Source organism: Gallus gallus, chromosome 1 (genome assembly GCF_016699485.2).
Source record: "Gallus gallus isolate bGalGal1 chromosome 1, bGalGal1.mat.broiler.GRCg7b, whole genome shotgun sequence".
Classification (NCBI taxonomy): Eukaryota; Metazoa; Chordata; class Aves; order Galliformes; family Phasianidae; genus Gallus; species Gallus gallus.
Window position 1 is genome coordinate 92915378 of NC_052532.1, and position 20429 is coordinate 92935806.

Sequence of the window (20429 nt, forward strand, 5' to 3'; positions counted from 1 at the left end):
CAAAGTACATTATGAGATACAGAACCTGACTTGACACCTGCAAATGTCTCTGTCTTGATTTTACATGGCTACATAGACAATGATTCAGAACTGAATGAAGTAATTTATTCTAAAATCTTTCTGCCTCAGCAGGGATTTTTGTATTGCTTACAGGAATTACTTAGTATTCAGAGCCAAAACAGTGATGTTTGAAGAAGAGGCCATCAATTTAGTTCACTGCACAAGGGGTAATCAGTAAAAACTGTACTTTCACTCCTTATGCTCAGAAATGTCTGGTAAATAAAATACTTTGTACAGCAAAAATGTACTCACTCTATGTTCTGTAAACCGCTTTTTTTAAGCTTTTTTTTTTCCTTTGAAAATATTAAGTGACTTTCACACATCTGGATCAGAAATAGCAACGGTGATTTTTCTTAGGGTTTCTTGCATGCATGTATTTAAAAGAGTACAGGGTTAAATGTGCCAAATGAAGACTCATAGAATTATCAAGGTCAGAAAAAACCTCTAAGATCACCCAGTCCAACCAGTGACCCATCCCCACCATCTCCACTAACCATGTCCCTCAGTGCCACATCTACACAGCTCTTGAACACCTCAGGGATGGTGACTCCATCACCTCCCTGGGCAGCCTGTGCCAGTGCACCACCACTCTTTGTGAGAAGAAGTTTTTCCTAATATCCAATCTGAATAATCTGAACCTGAAGAAGTAGGTATGCATCCTGAAGCATCAGGACACTTATTGAGGCTGTGATGTCTGGATGTAATGTGGGCCCCTGAACTATTGTCTTGTCCATGATTTTAGCAGCAGATGCCTTTCCATAGAAGACACAGCATTTTCTGTATGTCTGCCTACCAGGAAACAGCCCTAGAATCTTGCAGCTTTCAAAACGAAATGGATGGGAGGGAGAAAGACAGGGTCCAACCTCTGCTTTGGGCCAGTTGCCAGAGGTATCTGTCTGTCCCATTTGTCCCTGCAGAGCCACTTGCTGCTCTCCTTTCTCTAAAATCTGGACATCCTGTCTTGATAAATGAGGGAGAAAAAAATAAAATGTGAAGGAAGTCTATCTTCAATTCTGTCTCCTTCTTAACCTGTTGTCCTGCTTGTTGATGCTGTGTCTGTCTTCAAAATCATCACAGACATACAACAATAGAAGAGCAATTTTACCTTTGTCATATATATCATAGAATGGCCTGGGTTGAAAAGGACCATAACGATCATTGAGTTTCAACCTCCCTGCTATGTGCAGGGTCGCCCACCACTAGACCAGGCTGCCCAGAGCCACATCCAGCCCGGCCTTGAATGCCTTCAGGGATGGGGCATCTACAAGCTCCTTGGGCAACCTGTTCCAGTGTGTCACCACCCTCTGGGTGAAAAACTTCTTCCTAATATCCAACCTAAACCTCCCCTGTCTCAGTTTAAAACCATTCCCCCTTGTCCTATCACTATCCACCCTTGCAAACAGCCCTTCCTCCTCCTGTTTATATGCTCCTTTCAAATACTGGAAGGCCACAATGAGGTCTTCCCAGAGCCTTCTCTTCTCCAAACTAAACAAGCCCAGTTCCCTCAACCTTTCCTCATAGGAGAGGTGCTGCAGCCCTCTGATAATCTTAGTGGCCCTCCTCTGGACCTGCTCCAAGAGCTCCACGTCCTTCCTGTACTGGGGGCCCCAGGCCTGGATGCAGTACTCCAGATGGGGCCACACAAGAGCTGAGTAGAGGGGGACAATCACCTCCCTCTCCCTGCTGGCCACCCCTTTTTTAATGCAGCCCAGAACACAGTTGGCCTTCCGGGCTGCAAGTGCACGCTGCTGGCTCATGTCCAGCTTCTCATCTCCCAGGACCCTCAAGTCCTTCTCCACAGGGCTGCTCTCAAGGAGATCTTCCCCCAGTTTGTATAAATACTTGGGATTGCCCCAACCCAAGTGCAGCACCCTGCACTTGGCCTTATTGAACCTCATTTGGTTTTCATGGGTCCACTTCTCCAGCCTGTCCAGGTCCCTCTGGATGGCTTCCCTTCTTTCCAACGTATTGACTGCACCGCTCAGCTTGGTGTCATCTGCAAACTTGCTGAGGGTGCACTCAATGCCATCGTCTATGTTACTGATAAAGCATTGGTATATGCTAGTATACTTCCAGCTTTTGACTTATTTCAGTACCGTTCTTTAGACACTTACTGTTTCGTCAGTTGGAATTTGCAGAACTACTCTGAATATATTCTGAACACACTGTGCAAAATCCAAATCCTTGACCTAACATCAGTGAACTTTATTTAAATAGGTTTTAAATCTGATCTTTGCACCTTCTCTGATGCCCCCTTTAAGTGGTCAGCGTATCAGTTGTGAATCTTAATAAATTTCAGGAGCTTTGGAATTTGTCTGTAGAACAAAAGGCAAACCTTGCCAAGCCCCTCCTGCGAAGCATCATGTAGCCCTTTAAATGACAGATTTTACTTGGCAGAGTTGGATTTCAACGCTGGCAAGAATGTACCACAAAGTTATTGACAAAACATCCTGTCCTCTAAAATGAACATCGATTATAATGATGTCTGAGGAGATTTCAGATATTTTTGGTCAGAGAAATACCAAAATGTGTACATAGGCACTGACAGAGCTGTCAGCTTGCAAAGGATGCTAATAGGATTACTACAACAGTGGTGATCTAAGAATAAAAGTGAGATAAAGCTCATATGCAGCAGTGGTATTCACAGACTTAGTGATAGCTTGTTCTGCCCTGTTAGATTTCTAGAATAAGTTATTTCTATAACAAAATATTTGAAGTCCAGAGTAGAAAATTTCTGGGAGAGTCAATAAAGATGTAAGTAGCTTTTGGACACCCTTTGGAAGGAATCCCAATGTAGCCTTCATTTTGGCTCTTACCCTGCTCTACTCCACTTTCTCTCCATGATTTTAACTGAGTCTATTTACTTATGGTAAGTAAGTGCAGGGCAAAGTTTTCAAGAAAGGTGCAAATGTCTCAGAAAAGGAACCAGTTGCTAAAGAAGGTGAAATGCCATGAAGACAAATCCACCTTTTATCTTTCTCCGAGTTTTTGATGGCAGCAAATCTGAGGTTTTCACTTTGAGATGGCAGCTTTCAGTTTATTCTCTCTTCTGATTCACCCCAAAAACCTGCGGGGTTTTTCACTTCATTCTCTAGAATGCACTGGGTAAAATGGGTTTTTCCACCTGTGAAGAGAGAGAGAGAAGAAAAATGCTGAATTGCGTGTCTTTCTTAGAAATACAGTGAATGCTACGAATTTGCAACAATAAGAATTAGAGACACCAAGTATCTGTAACACCTGTTTGAGTCTGGTGATGAACTTTAGCTGCAGTGCTGGTGTTTGTCCACCTCTTTGCTGACACTAAGCATATTTCACCAAGCCTTTTTTTTTTTCTTTCTTTTTTTTTTTTTTGTGATCCCTCTGATGGGTATTAGGGTTAATCCTCAGCATGAAATGGATTGTAAAGCAGGCATCCTTTACATGTGTGTTGCCCTTTGGTTGTTCATCACTGTGCACAGATCAGAAAATCTGTTAATTTGGTATGATATTTGATAGGCAGAATATAGGGTTGATGAAAATAGTAGTGCTACCAAGACCCTCAATGGTAAAAAGTAGAAAGCAGGATGTTGCTTCTCTACCATTCCTACCATCTGCCTGTATGGAATAGTAGATTTGACACAGCTCAACTACAACCTTGTGGAAGTGTCATGGAACTGAAAGGCACTCCACTGGAGCATGACGGCCTGGGGTGAGCCTAGGTGCCGACCTGCCCTCGGACCCCTCTATGTACCATGGGAAGGTACATAGATTTAGCCTAAATCCTGCTTTGATCTCCTTGCCTCACTTTGTGGCTTTAATGCTGAAACTCCATGCTGGAGGAAAGTCAAGGAGTGGGGAGAAGGGGCTGTGAGTCCTTCAGGGCACAGGAGTAAAAAATTCAGAATCTTCCATGTGCATTCAGCACTCTGCAGTCTTCTGTAGCATTTGGTGACTTAAGAGTAAAAGGCAATTCTTCCACAGCTGTAATGATACTGACAAAAGGATGGTTGCTGTTTTGCTTCTACAGAACTTCTTTTCTCTTCAGATGACAGGAAAGATAATAATTAAAAAAATATGCAATGAATGCAAAATAGAAATCAGGCTGGAATGGTTATTTTTTCATTACCACATCTGCAAGTCTCAGATGAGTACCTACTCCTGAAACATGTTAGATCAGTGGTCATAAAGGCTTCTTTAAGGACTGAGTAATAACATAATCTTAGACAACTTATGTGGAATCTGAAAGCAAGTATTCTGTTCCAGTGTAGCTTATGCTTTGTTCCCCATATGTGATCTATATATTTTTTTTAATCTATGGCTAAAGAAGCCTTAGTCTTCCAACGCAAAATGAACCATCTGAACTATTTAGAGGCAGCACAGCTAAAATGACAGAACAATTATTCTCTCTAGACTGGAGGTGAAATCTTTCATAGAACCATCTCCTACACCCAATATTATTGATTCAGAAATGTATTTACATGCATTTATATATGGCAGATGTTTTTGTAACATGGCTCTTGAATTCACTTGTTCTAACAACAGGGAGAGAGAAAACAAAGTGTTTCCTATCTGCCTGGACCTTTCTGGATTAATTCAAACTTAACATCAGTGATTAATGAGTGTAATGATGAAAAATGAAATTGTATAAGTGCTCAAAAATACGATAATCAGTCCTGATTGCCTGATATATTTCTGAGACACTCCTTTCCTAGGTCTGGTCACTGCTATCTCATGGTTGCATTTCAATTCTGATCCCATTCCATCTACTTCAGCTGATGAGCTCCTGAATTGCAGTCTGAAGACTTGCTATTATTCTGCAATTTTTGCAATATTGACTTTGTGTGGGACATAAGTGTATTCAGTTGATTTTGGGTGTGGGGAGGGGTAGGGAGGTGGCAGGAAAAACTTACATTTCCGTTTAATATTTCTCATTAGGCTGTTGTCTCAAGGAAAGGTTATCAACACAACATGCAGGAATTTGCCTATACAATATGTCCTTTTAAGGCAGAGTTACTAAATATGGAAGAGACTCCCAGTTCCATTGTCTCTCTCTGTTCCTTGAATGTCCCAGCTGGATTTCTAATAAAGTATTTCCTCCAGCTGTCGTGAAAGTTTACGCTATGATCATAACTTTGTTTCCTAGCAACTCTGCACCTTTCTGTTCATAAAAGAAGGCAGCTTACACTTTTAATGAAAACATTTCTAAGTCTTAGCCAATGAAAAGCAGATAATGCAGAAGAATAAATGTCACCCATACTTTGAAGACAAAGTAAAATGTTCACATCATAGCTGCCTGTCCTCCTTAGGATTGCATATCATTTTGATAAGATGAATGTCTTAAATGTCCTTGCATTTTTCTTTCTGTTTTCAGATGTGAGTGGCAATGTGGATATGACCATTCCCAAGCATTTGGCCTTGGGGATAGGGAACATAGCTTACAGAGATTTTACTTAGCAACTTCTTTTGTTTGAACACAGAATCACAGAATCACCAAGGTAGGAAAAGACCTCCAAGATTATCCAGTCCAACATTCTACCTACCACCAATATTTCCTCACTCAATGACATCCCTTAGTAAAATATCTAAACAGTCCTTGAACACCTCCAGGGACGCTGACTCAACCACCTCCCTGGGCAACGCATTCCAGTGCCTAACCACTCTTTCAGAGAAGAAATTTTTCCAAACATCCAACCTGATGCAACTTAAAGCCATTCTCATCACCAGCATGTTACACGAAAGAGGGTATTGGGTTTTCTCTTCAATTACTTTATTAGTTGTGGTGGGTTGTGCTAGCTGCCCTGCTTCGAACCTCAGTTTTCTTACCACGATGGTGGGGCAGGAATCTACTGAGCTGCAGTATGGTAAGACTGACTACAAGTCATAAGGTAAAGGATTTAAGAGGGACTATATTCCTGATCTATCTAAAGTAGGTCAATGAATTAACATTTCCTCTACCCTTACCCTCTACCTTAATATTTCTCACGTATAAAATACTATGAATGGAAATATTTTTCCATTTTCTTTCACCTCATTATGTAGTGATCATGTTGTGAAGGTGGAAGTTTGGTGGGAAAACCTTTGAAATCCAAAATGGCTTTTGGCCACATTGTAGGCAGGATGTAGATGGCATCTGTGAGGGAATTCTGATTCCTCTAGAAACTCTGGAAGAGTTGAACATCTGATTGGTATTTGCAATATTCTGTGTGACCTATATGACAGGAAACATTGTGAAAACTATGGAATTACTTTTTAGTCATAAGTTTTTCACATTAAGAAACCCCAGTTTTCTTTCAATTAGAATTGAAGAAATTTCTGGGGTTTCAAGAAATTATTCTTTCCATTATGTGTCTTTTTTTTTTTTTTTTTACATTTGCTTTTCTCACATCTGAAGTAGCCATATGGCTCTCGTTGCTTGTTGGAAAACAGAGCAAATTTCATTGAAAACATGCTATGCTGAAAATAGTGTGATTAACTCTAGAACATAGAAGCTACTATGCTGGCTTACAGTAGTAATATATTTAGCATAGGATTTTGTATTCTACAGAGAATTAAAGATGCTAAAAAGGGAGAAAGTCTGCTTCCTGAATTTCAACACCACACAAAAACTTTCTTCTATAAAATACTTCCCTCCCTCTGTTAGTGTGATAACATCTTCATTCTTACTTACATTGGACCAGTCCTCCTAAACATTTTCTCACATCTCCTATGAGATTCATCTTGCTCATTAAATACCACACTTCCTGATATTCCTCATGCTCATACACTATAATAATTTTTATTACAATGGCAACTCCCCACAGTTTTTCAAGACATTTTTCGTGATGCCATATGACATGGAGTACCTCTTTGTATGGTTTAGGTCAACTGTTCTGATTCTGTCTCCCTCTGCTCCTTGTGCCCCACCAGCACCCTCACTGACAGGACAGTATAAGAAGCTGATAAAGTGAAATGCCCTTGGCTCTGTACAGTACTGCTCAGTAATTACTAAAATATTGGTGTATTATCGACATAGTTTTTCTCCTAAAGCCAGAACACAGCATCATACCAGCCACTGTGAAGAAAAAAATTCAACTGTCCCAGCTGAAATCAGGACAATATACACACATTATTCTGTATCACTTGTGTCTTGCTCAGGTCCAATACTTTCCCATGCATTTCTATGAATTATCATTACCTTCCCTGTACACTGCATTTCAAGTGTCTTGGTTTCCTTAACCGTGTTTCTGATGTACACAAGCATTCTCTTAACATTAAAATATTTTTGTTTAATACTTAGTTTCCTGATAAGACGGCACTATTGCAGGGTGAAATTGGCCTTGAACCTGCTTTCATTATGACCTTCGCACTTTTGCAGTCTTAGAGGTAGAGTAGTGCTGTAGAGGAAAACTCTCCTTCTGCAGTGACTATGTGCAATGCTTACTCACTAGCAAAGCCAGGGCATGTACTTGTTGCAACTACAAGTGTTAAACAATAAATTCTGAAGTCAAGAAAATTAAAATTTCTCTACTACCTACAAAAGTCTTAATGCCTCTGAGAATTTTACCTCAATATCTTTTCTTTTCTTCGACATATGCTGAGTAAAGTTTTAAAACATGACTGCTCATCAAAATGTATAACACAGTAATATTGTAGGGAAATGAAGGGGGATAATACCTTGGTGACTGCTGCACTTAACACGATGAAAGACAAGCTTTTAAAAACTCTTTAAATAGGTATTCTGTAGACATTTCTCCCGCTATTTTAATTCTCATGCATGGGAAGTGTTAGATATCAACCCCCTTCTCCTCCTAGTTTTCTCTCTCACTCTTTCATGGTTAAAGGCACAGAAACATTCTACAAATTCTTTAGCTTTTTTCCTACTATTAGAAATTTACAAGATAATACCAACTTCACTAATATGTCACAGTTTGAGACCTTCTATTCATATAGCCTGTCACATGAAAAGAAAATAATGTGTCCCAGATAGAATTTGTGTATGTTGGTGATCACTTTCTGTCTTGAATGACTTACAATGCTTCTGCGCTAACCAGATATATAGTACCATGTTCCAAACAGGGCTTTGAAAGCTCCTTCAAAAGATTTCTGAAGGGCATGAAGGCAGGCAGAAATGAAACAAAAGTATGTTGTTCTGCCCACATGCTTCATTCCCACCTTCATCTCATGTTAGTTTGAGCTGCAGATCTAGAAGCAAACAGATGGATACATACTCATTTATTCCTTCCTTCCTTCCTTCCTTCCTTCCTTCCTTCCTTCCTTCCTTCCTTCCTTCCTTCCTTCCTTCCTTCCTTCCTTCCTTCCTTCCTTCCTTCCTTCCTTCCTTCCTTCCTTCCTTCCTTCCTTCCTTCCTTCCTTCCTTCCTTCCTTCCTTCCTTCCTTCCTTCCTTCCTTCCTTCCTTCCTTCCTTTTTTGTGGGAGCCCAAGTATACCACGTACTTTCTTTCCCTTTCTCTATGGATATTTTCTTGTAAAAGATAAAGTTTCAGGCCTCCTAACTTTCTTGTTTGTTGAGATGCTGCAAGATGCCTGCAGCCGTAGTAAACTTAGGCATTCAGACAAATGTTTCAGGCACCTTGTGTGACCCAGTGCTTTGGGTGCCTAACAGCTAATGCTTGTGTCAGCTGCTGAGTCATCTAGAGCCACTATTCCCTCAGAGGTAAGTGACATTGACATAACTGGTTGTACTTGCTGCAGGGATAGTGTCTGGATTACCACAAATCCTTTGTGGTAGTGCTTATCAACATTCATTGGGAATGAGTGAGGGGTTAAGGATAGCCAAGGAATGAAAAGTGGGAAGGACAAAATTCTTACATGTATTAGAAGATACAGCTGACATAACTTTTTCTTCTATGTTGCTAAACAAATGAGGGTCAAGATGTCATTGTGCAATTGGCAACTACTTTATTCTGTGTAGAAATTGCTTTATGGTTATGATTAGACTGTGTAAGGGAGCCTGTTCTACATTCAGTGAATACTTGTGAATTTTTTTTCCATTTTGCTTGTTAAAACTTAAATGTTTATATATTTAATATTTAACAGATAAGGTTTCTGCAGAATATCTTTATACTCTGGTGTCTTGTCTGAACAACATAAAGTAAGAAATTCACTACTAAGAAGTCTCCTATGGCTTGGGCAGTAATTTCTGGCTACTGTGACAGTGTCTTTCCTAATGCTAAGTCCAATTTCTTGTCTTTTTTTTTTTTTTTAATGGTAGAAGTCCTTGGAAATTTAACTTGAATTTCCATTTCTGTGAAAAATTCTAGCTGTGGAAGCTGGTGTTTCTTATGTACAATTTTTACATTGAATGTATCAGACCAGATCTCTGTACAGTGTAATGAAATAGGGGCATATTAATAATAGCCTGTTGGTCTTTGTGCATGAGAAAGCTGGGAATGGGAATGGGAATGGAGATGACGTCTCTGTGGAACTGTACAAGACAGCTTTGAACCATCTAGTTTGTTATAATGTAAGTACTACTCATTCTTCTTTGAATGATTCTCTCTCTTCTTTCATCCATCACTGCTGGCTTTACTCTTACTTCAAAATATTTCTAATACAGAGTGAGAATATGTATTGTTTTCTAAAACTTTGACTCATAAGAAAAAAAAAGTATTGGGGAGAAAAAATATTGTTAGTATAAGTAATTTTTAGATATTTTCACTTTCTGAGGTCCAGACAGAACATTTAAATACCCGTCTACGTTCTTACTTAGCATGCCAAGCCCTGCAGAAGCTGCACAAAGCTTTGTACAGGAAACAAAAAGGACAGAAGACCTAGCACAGATGGTGGATAAATTTGAGTAGTTATACACATCATGTCTCCCATGATCTTAATATCTGTTCTGTTTTGTCTTTTGATTCACAATCATGGAACATTCACGCAAGCCAGTGTGTTAGATGCATCTCTAAAGAGAAGGAAGAGAAGCATCTGGAAACTACTGAAAAGGTGTATTGTAATTTTTCTCCATTGTACCAAATAATGCAATTTTATCGTTATATCAGCTTTGGATTCTTGTTTTCTAGTATGTAAAGTAGTTTGTAGTTGGATGGCAGAATTGAGTTACATTTGTAAATGCTTTATTAAATATTCAGATGAATTCAGAGCGGGTAAGACCTTCCATTATTGCATCATAGTTAGCAAACGTCTTTTTACTCTGCTTTGCAAGCCCATAAACATCCTTATAGATGCACTGAGATTCCATGCTGAACTTTGTTTTTACTAATAGTCTTACACCAAGAACATAAAGTTCACCTTCCCCTGCCTAAATACAGAGACAGAAAGTGGAGTTCTTGTCAGAGGTTACAAACTAGACCTGATTAAAAATAAAAAGTTATTAGAAGGGTATCAGTTAAAGTGCTTTGGTACTTTTCTAAGTTCTGCTTCCTACACCTGTCTAAGGAACATAGATGGGTCAGGATAAACACTTAACTGTCAAGCCTTTATAAGTCCTAATGTTTCCCCCAAAACATGAGATGAAAAGGCTTCCTTCTATGTTAGCAGTTCCTGCCCTTTGAAATTGTTTCTTAGTATTAGCGTAGCTAAGATCAGCTTTCAGGCTTTGCTAATATTCTGCCAAGAGACTTAGCTTAGATAATATTGAGTCTTTTTGGCTGAATAAGTAGAAGTAAACAAGGAGTAAAATGCAATTAAAATTCAACCAAACCTTCCTTTGTCCATCCAAAGAACCTTTTTCCATCTTTACCTATCTGAATAAATCCTACTATATCCATATTTATTAGAAGTGTCATGCCTTAGGAGATTGTAGGAGGAAATCAGGCTAATTGAATATGTTCTGTAGCTTTGGAGAAGACAGAATTCTCCATGAAAATCATTATGAGTTGTGTTGTTTTTTTTGTGCCCTGGTCAGTGGCTGGCTTCAAATATTAAAAAACAGGATTAAAAATGAGAGTGAATACACTTGATGTCCCAAACAGAAATGAAACACATCAATAATATTTAAAGATCAGATTGTGCACCCTTGTTTTTATTTGAAGGACAACTAAGGATTCTGTTTATAGTTGACTCATTATATTTTGTCTGTGAAACCTGGATTGGGACAACAGTTAGCTCAGACATATTTTAATTACTCTAGTTTACTTACTTTGAACATTTTTATGATAACATTTGGGACAGTTCAGCAGGAGGAATTATCTTTATTATACAGAGATGTCACAGACACATTTTGTAAACATGTTAACATTAATATGAAAATTTCAGCTAAGAATGTCATTACTTTATACTATTTCAAAATTTCACCAAAATTGTTCCACAACCCCTTTAAAAGTTTTTAAAGAAGAGAATTACTGTGACTTCTTTCACTTTTTTTCTCTGTGCACTACTATGATGTCAGAGCATGCTTCAAAATTGAATCCTTGCTTTGAACTTTCTCACAATTCATATCTTAAAACAAAACAAAACAAACAAACAAACAAAAAAACAGAAAACAACAACAAAAAAAATCAGAGAAGAAGAAAAAAAAAACAACCCAGAAATCCTTGATGTATTTTTACTTTAGCATTTACTTTAAACACAATCAACTTTTGCCCTATGCAAACTGGGGAATTGATTATTCAGTTCTTCAGAAACACAGATTTCTGAATTGTTCCTTTAAAAAACTAAATCTCATTCAAAATTAGGTGCCAGATTTTAAATGTAAAGACATTATAGAGCTAACATACAAGGTAAAATCTAGAAATGAACTTGAGTAAAACAGAAAATACTTCTTAACAAACAAAGCAATATTTTATCTAAAAACAGTTTATTCAGTTTTTCCTCATTTTGAATACGAAAGTGATAGCTTAGAAGATTTACTGTCTCTTTTAAATTAAAGAATAAACAGATACTGTTTTATGTTTTATTTGATTAGTTTCAGAGAAACAGTCATCTTAATAGAATGAAGGCAAAACACAGCTGATAATGGTACTACAATTCTCATTCATCAGCTTTTTTTGAGCATCCTAATTTTAATGCTTCTTATGAGGAAAATTCCTTATGCTACATTATCTATCTCTGTTTTGAGCTAAAACTTAGAAATATGCCAATCTAAGCAATATTGTTATAGCTGTTACCCAAAACTAAAAAAAGCAGTCTATTGGCAATATTTACATGAATGTAGTTGAACAAGGCATTCTTACTTTAAGAGAGGCTTAGGATATTTTATTTAATATATTTTTTCCTCATATGATTAGCTTAACAAGGAAAAATTCTTATCGTCCTTGAGAAGGCTCAGTCAAAATAAAGAGTGAGGTAATTGTCAGTTATAATTGTTATAATTGTCATAATTGTCATATACTCTGATACTTAATCAATAACAGAATCATTAAGGTTGGAAAAGAGCAACTGTCAACCTACCACTAATATAAAACATCTCCCCAAGGACTACATCTTCCTTCTCCTTAAACACCTCCAGGGTAAAATCTGGAGGATTTTTCTGAGATGGAAAAATTGATTGTATGGAGATTTGTTGAACTGAAAAGACAATTACTTATGTCTATCATTACATCGCTATTTGTGCCAAGAAAATAATTGTAAAGAATCATTATCCATGAGAGATACAAAAGCCTGAGAAATCACCTATGTGTGTAACCAGCTTTCCAATGGTCCATTTGTGTATTCTTACAGAAAGTCACTCCCCCAAAAAGTAAAATTAGAAAAGATGTTGGTGGTGTTTTCATTGCCACAAAAAGGTACTGTCTGCTTCGTAATGTGATGTTTACATTTGTAATGTGAGAGAACATGCCATATTAGAAAGTATATTATGTTCATGTTTGTTGTTAATGTCAGAATTCATAATAGAGGTAATTCACAAAATTGGCTGCTGCTTTCTGGGTTTTGGATTTCAAAGCATGATTTTGAAATGACATACAAAATAGCTTCATTTGTTGTCTGCAGTAGAAATATCCAGGGTATTTCTTTGCTGAGTCTTTCCACAGGTGCTCAGATTTTCAGCTCAAAGTCTACGGGTTTTTCATTGCTGGGCCAACTATTAATACCTACAGCTAATTTATGTATAATAGTTCCCACATGTGCATGAGGAAATTAGTAGATTTGTTAATTAGCAAATAGCAAAATTATACAATGGTTGTTCGCAGTTTTGGACTATCTTCAAATCTGCCTGTTCTTCTCCTCCCACTTTGCTTCTATTGACTTCTGACTAGTAGTTGTGATAGATCCTGTCCACCGTCTTTAGAGAACTGCTTGACATGCATGTTCAGCTTTCCATTATCAAAGTCATGAGCTTGCCTCATGTTCAGATTTTTGTCCTGCTATATGGTCTTCTTGCACATTTTTTTGTTTCCACAAGATAGATATTTTGGAGCTGTTATCTATCCCAATCCAGGGAAAAAAAAAAAAAAAAAAAAAAGCATTCATAATGTCTTATAAGCATTGAATCTGTTCTACAGCAGTTTGTCAATTCAAGTCTTATGAGCAATATATTTACTTTTTTAGAGTATAGTAGAGTTAAAGTTCTATTTTTTTTTTTATTTTATTAGAACTTTCAGCATTTTCAATGGTTTCATTCTCAGACTGAAAAAAAGAAATTGATCCTTACCTGATTACCTGGTGGAAATATCTTTTTTAGATATATGGGGGAAAAAAAAAATTAGGTTAGTTTAATTATGCTGACATATTCTGTATCTTTAGCAAGACTGAATTTCTAATGGTGACCTTTAGTTACATGCTTATAACCACACTCCATGGTATTCAGCTAAAAGAATACAGAAGAATTTTCATTTTGTGAAAAACTGTAATTCCTCTGGAGTTCCTGACTATGCCTGTAGTCCCCTGTTAAGTACAAAGAACGTGGTTTTAGATGAATTAAATAAATGGCAAACTTTGTCCTGGATGAATATCAAAGACACCCATAACTCATATATCAGAGTAGAAAGTTGTAGAGTAGCTCACCATTATTCAAAGATGAATACAATATTTTTGTCTCATTAGAAACGTGGAACAAACTGTGGTCAGGGGACCCCAGTACGGTCTTCTGTGAAAATAAAGCAATGAGGGGGAGAAACAGAAAGCCCATTTTTTTTTATAGCCTGAATCTTCCTAAATTAATGGCTCATAACAATCTGTACCAAATCACTAAACGATTGTGCCACTAAATTTTTCATTTAAAATTATCTTTAATTCAGTTGAATTTTAATCTGGATCTATTTTACCAGTTCTTTCAGATAAACATGAAACAAGAGCTTTCTGCTGATCTGAAACTGAAGAACTGGCCTTACAATCTCTCATAGGGGATGACAATGCTTATGTGCTCAACAATCAGTGTAAACACAGAGATTTTTGAAAAGCTCTCTTTAAAAAAGCATAGATTGTGATGTGATGTGATAATATACAGTAAAACAGATAAAAAGAATGTGGTATACTTTAAACTGCAAGAATTAACTTCAAATTGACATCTGATGTACTTGAAAAGTGTTATTTTGCTAAGATTGTTTCAAAACTGCATTTCAAATTCTTATTCTTGCAACTTGTTGGCTCCTCTAAAACACCACGGAACTTGCTGATTTTGCTATCAGTTAATTTTCACTTGGTGTAATTGGGAAGATTCTTGATGTTTTGTTGTTGCCTTTTTTGCATACAGATTTCTCAAGTTTTTCTTATAGTCCTAAAATCTACAACGTTTGTGGAATTTCTTAACACATTCTGGTTACTTTGGCTCAGAGAAGTTTTCATGGAAAATTTTTTGTAAGATGCTGATGTGATATGCATGAAGTGCAGCCAAAAAACTCCTGGGAATTTTACTCAACATCAAGGAAACTAGGTTTATATGATATTTTTCTGTTTTTACCTGCCGTGAAATCATCTGGAAGTTCTGTGCTTTTAGTACTCAGATGATATCCAGGTAGCTCTTTCATTTTCATGCCTGGAGAAAGAACTATGTGACAGCAGGAACACACATTAATGTCAAGTAGAAGAATATGAAAGTACAAAAGTGTGTAAAAGAAATAAGATGTAAAGAGCCTGTGCAATGCTAAGACCAGCAGCTGTTAGGAGCTGCAAGTGTTGAGTGCTCAGTAGCTCCCACTGTGCACTTTTGTCACTTTGCTCATTGGCAGCAGCAGTTAGTACTTCAAGTAATTTTCCCTATTTTCAGAGGTCACATTTTTCAGTGTGAAGCTGAAGTATCAATATTTGTTGTCATTCGTCTCCTAGTGTAAAGAACATAATGAATTCAACAGCTCCTCTGCAAGGAAGCAACCATCTTCTCAGCCTCATAACAACTCTTTAACTTTGCATTTTAAAGGACTGTGCTAGGGGTTTAACCTAGTACTTAATTTATAGGCTAAAGGATTAAATAATTCCAACTCTTGCAAATAAATTGAGACACAGGTTGTCCAACACATATCTACTCGTTAGAAATACCCAACAAATGATTGTGCACTGTAGTAAGCAATACCAATATCCTAAATCTAGAGAAATTTATTCAGACAATTTGTTATATGTGGCATGCTCTTTGCATGGGTTCTCTAAATCAGATTTTTGAGTTGTCTGGATGCCTCTAATTCTTTGTTTTCATTTTAAAATGGTAGAAGATTGTTCTTGGGAAACCTTCTTAGACATAACAGTATTTCTTAAAACTGTTTTGGTGATGAGTGTTTGTGCAGGACCAACAGCAAATACATTTGCATAGCTAATTTTTTTTTTGCTATATAGCAAGCTACATACTATGATGCAAACTGAAATAAGTCAAACTACTAAAATAATGCACCACTTAGTTAATTTATCAGATGAATACATGATATATAGTTCAGCAATATGTAAAAAAGATGATGTGAAGATGAGAGATGTTAAGAAATGGTGATATTTTTCTGAAGTTCTTTCCTTAAATTTCTTGACATCTGCCTGTCATTGTTTCAGTCACGGCATGTTGCAAGGAGTGGAAGGGTTGTGGTTGTGTAGAACTGGCAAGAAAAGATACTTTCTTTGCATAAAGATTGGAGCAATAGCATTATAAAAACTACTGTATGATATTTTTCTTTTTTTATTGTGTAAACTTAAAATAATTCAAACTATGTGAAATGCTGGCTCTTTTAAGGCTGCATCATATTTCAAAAGAAAAGTAAGCTTCATCAAAGAAGTTTGATTTAACTGCAGTGTCATGTCCTCATCTTTACCTCCATACAAATGTTAATGGCTCTAATGCCTGCCTTGCCTTTGAAATGGAGGCTTTAGGATCTCATATAGAGTTGGATGTAATTCAAAATCCTGAGAATATACCTTAATCTTTCCAATGGGTTGTGTCACTGTGTGGGAAGGTTTATACACTTTGCTTTATGATGGCTGTAGAAAGGCTGAAAGAATTGAATCCTCCCTCTCTCAGCTGTTGCTAGCGAGATCCCAGTGTAAGAATCGGGCTTTCCTGACTCTCACTGCTGCTGTGCCTTGCTGGTTGGTGCTTATTTTACCATCAAGGCTCTAGTTCTAAGGTGTGAGTGCTTCAGGACAGGCTTATGACAGTATAGATCTTTCCTTTCTTTGTGGTTCAGGAAACACTAAATCAATTCTGACTGGTATTAAAATCACTGAACTGTTTACACAAACCGATTTGTTTTCAAGGAGATGAAAACTGAACTGTATTCAATAGCTGCTGATGGTTGGCCCATTCCACTGGAAATAATAGTTGTTTCACTGTAACATGAAAGTCCAACTGCACTAAAATCCTGGGTCGTTATTTGAAAAAATAGCATATGCTCTTTTATTTATATCTTATTTAAGCAACTGGTAATGCAAAATGGTTTGCTGTTTTTTTGTCTCATTTTAATGATAGCAAAGAGTAGTATGTGCTCAGGATCAGATGCTGAGGTTTTGATTAGCTGCACTTAAATTTGTTCTCACAATTAAGCTGTTGTGCTGTATACATTTATATGAACTCAGGAATAATTTATTTCTAGAGTTATTTCTCCTGCAGAAAGAAATGTTTGTAAACTGGTGAGAGCTGACCATTTCTATTGCAACTGAGAATGAAATTTGATAACTGCTTGTTCATTACCTCATGTTCTCGTGACAGTTTTTTCCATGTTGATTCCATGAAAGGATCTGTGGGAGACTTTGGACAAAACCTTCCTAAAAAAAATAGAATTTATTAGCACAATAACAATTATATTAGTAAAAACCACTGAGGAAACAATAATATTAGTTTACCTTAGTGTTTTGTCTGTAAGAGTGCCTAGATGACACGTGCTTTTTTATCATTTGGGATCAGTGCTTTCTTCTGTCATCATGAGCTGTATCAGAGGAGATCTTGAAAACATACATGTTGTCATATCCATTCTTGGAGTAGTATCAATGACAGAATATGATAGACTTTAATGGATTAAGTTTCTCATTTGTTAGGCACATGAGCTATAGTTATTTTGCATCAACTTCCTTTTCTTCTCTTTTTAATGGACTTAGTTTCCTTGAGTAGCAGTCCTTGAAGCAACTAATATTTCAGTGAGTTGTCATTTTTACTTTTTTCCTTTGCAGGATGAATGGTGGTTATTTACTATGGCCAAGTTTGAATAGGATAGCACTGCATTGTAAGCTCTTTTCACTTGTGATACCTGTATATACTGACAAATGACAATGTACTGAGAGAATACAGTAATATTAAATGTGTCATTAATATCCTAAAGGATTTCTTCTAAACGTGGTGGGGTAGTCAATGCTCAGGCAGATCTCTCCAGTTCCAGAGCACTGTTTTATCTCAGTTTCAATTAATAACAATCTTAACAGTGCTCACATATCTTGCGTGGGTACCACTCTCAGAGGATCAGCAGAATTCAGGGCTCAGTTTTTATTTTTTTTTCTGAAGAGATGGAAAATGACATAGAATTTGAATGGTGCTCAGGATGTGGGGAAATTCAGTTAGGAAAAGTGACAAATACTAGGACTTGTCATATATTGTCTCTAATCTGTGATGATTAATGGATAATCTGTTGATATTTCTACTGAACTGAATTTCAGCATGTACTTGTGACATGGGTTTCACTGAATAACTGGTAAGGAACAAGTTCAGAAAGTGAGAAATTCTTCAAAATATGTTTGAAATAGTGATGTACTTGAGAGAATTTCTTCAAGTGAATGTAAAAATACCAGTGCATTGGCTTTTCATTGTACGGTTTTGGTTTTACCAAGAAAAAAAAAACAAAACTATTTCTGAATAGTGAACGTGGATGTCAATTAAAACTATGAAGGATGTCACTTGACTTGCATTATCTAATGACTTCCTACTGCATAATGTGTCATAAAACAATGGCTTATTTGACATTCTTTCTGAAGTGCAGGACTCCACCTGTGTTACTTTCAAGACTACTGAGTGTCCTGTTTCACATGATGATTGCTTTCAAACTACAGCAATAATTTATTATTTATTTATTTTTCCAATTATTTTGTAATAATTTTGAAAATTCTGAAAGGGTATGTCTTAAGAATGGATGTAATAAAGAAACTGTTGTCTTAAACATGATGATACTTCCTTATGGATAAAATTGCTGAAACCATTACTCAAGTGATCATCTCCCATACGAGGAAAGGCTGAGTGATCTGGGTCTGTTCAGTGTGGAGAAGACTGCATGGGAATCTCATCAGCGTTTATAAATGTGTAACGTGCGGGAGGCAATTGGCACTTCAGTGGTGCATGGTGATAGAACATGGAGCATGGGACAAAAACTGGAACATAGGAAGTTCTGCACAAATATGTTGAAGAACATCTTTACAGTGAAGATGACAGAGCCCTGGAACAGACTTCCCAGAGTGGAGTTTCCTTCTTTGGAGATATTCAAGACACATCTGGACAGCTACCTGTGTGACCTGGTGTAGGGATCCTGCTTTAGCAGTGGGGTTGGACTCAATGTTCTCTAGAGGTCCCTTCCAGCCCCTGCAATTCTGTGATTCTGTGCAATTCTGTGAAATGTGAGCTGAAGTGCAGCACAAGGGTTTTTATGAAATCAGGCTGAGGTGGCTTACTTAGGTATTGGAAGGATTTTAGAAATTGAGCTGGGAATTGGGTTAAAGCTGGTTCATGAGGTGCTATGCTCAACCTGAGTATAGCGGCTCATCCATCCATGACTAATACTGACTTTAACCTCTTCAAAAGTTTCCAAAAGGCTGTGGCAAGGATTCTGTTTCTTACAGTTTCATGACAAACAGTTAATACTCAATGACTCTAAATCCTTTTGTTTGTTTCCAGTTTTTCTGCATGTTTTTAGAACTGAAAGTATTTTTTAAAGTAGCTTTTTAATCACCTTCCTGCTCTGAGATTTAAAACCTTCCTTTTGCATTTTCCCATTAACTGAAAACAGTCTTTTTTGAGTGCGCAGAGACAGAGCCTTACCTTACATCACTTAGAATGTTCATGATTGTCTGCTATTACAAAATCAAGTTGAAAATTCATGGCAAGTGAACCTGCTTTGATTCTTGAAGTTCTGCATTAAAACACTAGTTTAAAAAAATTCCATAATAGAGATACACCTTCTCATATTGTACTTAATTTGCACCAAATCCAGGAAACTTATTCTGAGGGTATGAAACAATGGTGAGAAATATTTAGAAGGTTCCATAGTATAGCATAAAGCATAAATGTTGCACAGGTTTTCTCATAATTAGATGCCCATTTTGTTAGTCCAAAGTTATCTGTCCCAGATGAAAGAGGGAAAGAAATATTATGCCTAAATATCAAATGCCATTGAGGTTCATGATTCCTTTAAAAAGAGCTAGACTGAAAAAAAAAATGCTGATTTTTAAATAGCTCAAGGTAGAATTACAGAATCATCTAGATTGAAATAGACGTTCAAAACCAAGTGCAAATATCAACCTGACACCACAGAGTCCCATCACTAAACCGTATCTCTTACAGCCACTATTGGAAGTATCACCTTCATTCTTTTTTTAGTTTGGGTCTTAATGGCACAGCAACAGAAGAGTTTTGTGGTGGACCAAGCAGCATGCATCACAACTGTTGTATCTGCTCCCCAGAGAATAGCCACTGGCTGCAGCTACTGAATCAAGCAGGTAACACTCACAAATTTCATTTTCTACAAAGCTTAAAGTAATGAAATGAAGCCTGCTGAATCGTCTCTGAGAGCCCATTTTCACTGGCAGAACAGAAGGGATTTCTTTTTTCTTTCCACAGTCTTTAGAGCAAAACTATTTTAAAACTTGATCTTCTAAAATCTGGAGTGTAGAATACTCTAAAAAATCAGTGACACTTTACTGCTTAGTATGTTGGCGAAAGCATGCTGCAAGATTTCATGAGAAGTTGCAGTTTTGCTTCTTCAGCAAGATTAGATCTCATGATTAGAATGTATCAGTCATTTCTGAGTGAAATGCTGGTGTGCGTGTGTTTAACGTGCTCTTTGAGGAAGTGTAAAATAAAGACTGTCTATCCTCTGTAACTCTTT

The 20429-nt window shown here is 37.0% G+C and overlaps 1 long non-coding RNA gene across 1 annotated transcript; it reads right to left on the reverse strand.

Annotated features, from left to right (window-relative positions):
* Positions 1–1985: 1985 nt before the first annotated feature.
* LOC121109439 lies at positions 1986–18158 on the reverse strand. The gene is made up of 5 exons (XR_005847026.1): positions 17039–18158; positions 14837–14923; positions 13589–13609; positions 6067–6247; positions 1986–3184 (listed from the first exon to the last, which is right to left on the reverse strand). It is a non-coding gene; the product is annotated as an uncharacterized LOC121109439 (long non-coding RNA).
* Between the last annotated feature and the right edge of the window lie 2271 nt (positions 18159–20429).